General features: G+C 62.4%; 1 long non-coding RNA gene across 1 annotated transcript in view; it reads right to left on the reverse strand.

Annotated features, from left to right (window-relative positions):
* The window catches only part of LOC117937912, a 15,904-nt gene that overhangs the window by 4,689 nt on the left and 7,277 nt on the right, over positions 1-3,938 (reverse strand). The window contains exon 2 of the long non-coding RNA XR_004655280.1: positions 3,634-3,644. This is a non-coding gene — a long non-coding RNA (uncharacterized LOC117937912). The remainder of the gene's footprint in view (positions 1-3,633; positions 3,645-3,938) is intronic.

Consider the following 3,938-nt stretch of genomic DNA (forward strand, 5'->3'; position numbering starts at 1 on the left):
GGAAGCAACCGAAAGCGCCTGGAGATCCCCCACCCTCCTCAGACAGGTGATAGCAAGGAGGAAGGCCATCTACAGGGTTATGTACTTGGCCTCAGCCGACTCCAAGGGTTCGAAGGGGGCCTCAGCCAAAGCTTCGAGAACCACCGCCAGATCCCAGATGGGAATCCTAGGGCGAGTTGCAGGTCTCATCCTTCGGGTCCCACGGAGGAACCGCACGACCAGGGGAAGCCTCCCCAGAGACCCATCCCTCAAAGGGGCGTGGAAAGCTGAAACGGCTGCCACGTAAACCTTGAGGGTGGATGGGGAGAGGCCCGCAGAGAAGCGGTCCCGCAGAAACTCCAGCACCTGAACCACCAGGCAGGTAACAGGGTCCAGCATGCGTCCTCTGCACCAGGCAGAGAAGACGTTCCACTTCAGGCCATAAAACCTCCGTGTAGACAGGGCCCTGGAGCTATGGAGAGTCTCGACCGCTCCTACCGTCAGGCCCACTTCTAGGTTATGGGCCCCCTCAAGGGCCAGAACCACAGCCGCCACAGGGCGGGGCAAGGGTTAAGAACCCGGCCTCCTTCCTGGGACAGCAGGTCCCTCCGCAGAGGGACCTGCTGTCCCAGGAAGGAGGCCGTCAGGTCCGAGAACCACACTCGGGTCGGCCAGAACGGCGCTACCAGAAGCTGGTGGATGCCCTCTCGACGGACCCTCTCCAGGATCCCCGGGACCAGAGCGACTGGGGGAAAAGCGTACAGACGCAGCCTCGGCCACTCCCGCACCATGGCGTCCAGCCCTAGCGGGGCAGGCTGCGTCAGGGAGAACCACAGAGGACAGTGCGTAGTCTCCTGAGACGCAAACAAGTCCACTTCTATAGGTCCAAACCTTCCGCACAAGGACTCCACTACCTCGGGGTGGAGTCGCCATTCCCCATGCCTCAGCCCCTGTCTCGACAGCAGGTCCGCACCCTGATTCTGAAGACCAGGGATAAACATCGCTCTGAGAGAGAGCAGTCTCCGCTGGGACCACAGGAGGATCTGATGCGCCAGTCTGCAGAGAGGGCGTGAGCGCAGACCCCAGTGGTGATTCAGATAGGCCACCACTGCTGTATTGTCGGACCTGACCAGCACGTGGTGACCCAGGAGTGCAGGCAGGAAGCTCCCCAGAGCCCGGAACACGGCCAGCATCTCGAGGCAATTGATGTGCCATGACGAGTGATGCTCCTGCCAACACCCCTTGCAGAGCGGTCGTCCATGACCGCGCCCCACCCAGCGAGGGCAGCGTCTGTCGAAACGATTACACGGCGACAGGGTGCCCCCAGCACGGGTCCTTGGGACAGGAACCAAGGCTTCTTCCACACCGACAGGGCGCGAAGACATTTGTGCGTAACCCAAATCAGGCGGAACGGGTTTCCCCTCGAGGAGAACCCCTTGGATTTCAGCCACCACTGCAGGGCCCTCATGTGCAGAAGACCAGAAGGTATCACGCTGGAAGCAGCCGCCATGAGGCCCAACACCCTTTGGAAGTGCTTCACTGTGATGGCGCGGCCCAGCCTCACACCCTTCACCATGGCCAGAACGGACTCGACACGAGCCGGAGACAGACGTGCCAGCATCGTCACGAGTCCCACACCACCCCTAAGAACACAATCCTTTGGGCGGGTGCAAGCACACTCTTACGCTCGTTGAGCCTCAGCCCCAAACGAAAAAGATGAGCAAGGACGACATCTCGATGCCGAACCGCCAACTCCCGAGACTGAGCTAGGATAAGCCAGTCATCGATGTAATATAAGCCAGTCATCGATGTAATTGAGGACCCGGATGCCCTGGAGCCGCAGAGGGGCCAGCGCCGCATCCATACACTTGGTGAAAGTGCGAAGGGAGAGTGCCAGGCCGAAAGGGAAGAACCCGATATTGGTACGTCACGCCCCCAAAGGCAAACCTCAGAAACTTCCAGTGGGAAGGACGAATGGAGATGTGGAAGAAAGCGTCCCTCAGATCCACGGTGACAAACCGGTCCTCGGACCGAATGCTCTTCTCCAAGCCCCCCAAGCTCCTGTGAAATCCGCCAGCGGATCCAACCCCTCAGGGCCGGTGGCCGGTGTGACGCGCCGATCACGGACGAGCCCCTGAAGCGGGCCGTCAGGAAGAACCCGCCAATGATCCGCAGTTCGGGAGCCGAACTTCCGGCCCACTGCCACCCCTTGGGGCTGGCAGAGCGGAGAAGCTCGGGGGCGGCTAGCGCTTCCCGAGCGCCACGGCTGCGGGACAACAACGCCATCGGCCACCCTGGAGCGGACCTCAGTCGGCCTCCGGGGCATTGACACACGACGGCGGGGATGGTGAGCATCTTGAACCCGTATCTCCTCAGAGACCGGTTCAGAACCCGCAGATCCAGAATAGGGCGCAGGTCTCCGTCCTTCATGGGAACCAGGAAGCACCGGCTGTAGAAACCGGACCCGCTGGCCGGCGGGGGAACGAGCTCCACGGCCCCCTTCTTCAGCAGCGAGCGCACTTCCTGTCCCAGCACCAGGCCCTGACCAGGGTGCACCACAGTCCGGACAACCCCAGTGAAGCCGGGGGGGCGGACCCGGAACTGCAGCCCGAACCCGTCTGACGGATCACAGAACCCACGGGGAATGTACTCCAAGTCCCGCCAAGCTCCTGCAAAATCCGCCAGCGTAACCAACCCCTCAGGTCTGGTGGCCGATCATGGACGAGCCCCTAAAGCGGCCGCCAGGAAGAACCAGCCAATGAACCGCAGTTTGGGAGCCGAATCACCAGCCCACAGCCACCCCTCGGGGCTGGCAGAGCGGAGAAGGCTCGGGGGCGGGTAGCGCTTTCCGAGCGCCACGGCGGCGGGACAACTACGCTAGTGGCCACCCTTGAGCGAACCCCAGTCGGCCTCCGGGGGCTAAACACACAGTCAGGACCTCAGCGCCTTGCCCCTCCGCAACTAGCTGACGTCCCTCAGGTTCGACCCGCCGGGGAGGGGGGGCGTTGCCCTGCGTCCCAAGCTGCTCGAGGGGGACCGCGAGAACCAACACTCCATCTCTGGCGCTGACGGTGGGTGGCCCATCTCCAGCAACAGGCCCGCCTGGTAGGCCAGCAAAACCGCCAATGTTTGCAGGCCTGCTCCAGCCTGGCCTGCCGCCATATACGTCTTCCCCACTAGCGAGGAAGACACCCGAAACGGCCCCGTCGGCAGCGCCGGCTGGCTGAAAGACGACTTCTGCTGGGGAGAGAGGTAACTCACCAGAGCGTCATCAACTCGCGGCATCGTCCTGTAGCCGCAGTCCGTAATCCCTGCCACATACTCCATACTCCAGCACCTGGGGAGCCACGGAGTGGCTCAGCAGGAAGCAACCAACCAGTCTGCCACTGGTGGTAAGTTCCCAGACAGCCTGTGGCCAATCCAGACCGCGTTTTGCCACAGATCGCAACATCACAATCGGGCGCGGCGCTCTTCTGATGACGTCAGCCCGACACCCGGAAGTCCTCTCCCTCCTCCACGCTGCCAAGCACAACTAGCTCCTCAGAGCCAGAGTGCAATCGCTACGTCTGTCAGCGTCCCCGAACAGACGAAGCCAAGAGCCCGGCCCACGAATGGGGACTGGGGGAGTCGGAACCGGCAGACAAAGGACGAAACCTCGAGTAGATCTCGCTGCGACCCACACGAGCGAAAACGGCGAGCCGCCTCAGCGGCCGTGGGGCCAAAGCTACGGGGAGAGCGTATCTGACCGTCTGCGGAAAAGAGGGCCGTGCGGGACCTCAGTACCCGCATGGGCAGGGCCCCGCAATGGACACATACAGCCCCCTCGAGAGCTGCCGTGGGGTGCGACAGGCCCAGACAAGCAACACACAGCTCATGAGAGCCTCCTACCGAGATGAAACGCGGGCAGGGAGACACACATCTCCGGAACTGGTCAACTGCTTGGACATACTGCAACTTCC

This window comes from Etheostoma cragini, chromosome 22 (assembly GCF_013103735.1).
Source record: "Etheostoma cragini isolate CJK2018 chromosome 22, CSU_Ecrag_1.0, whole genome shotgun sequence".
In the NCBI taxonomy this organism is placed as follows: Eukaryota; Metazoa; Chordata; class Actinopteri; order Perciformes; family Percidae; genus Etheostoma; species Etheostoma cragini.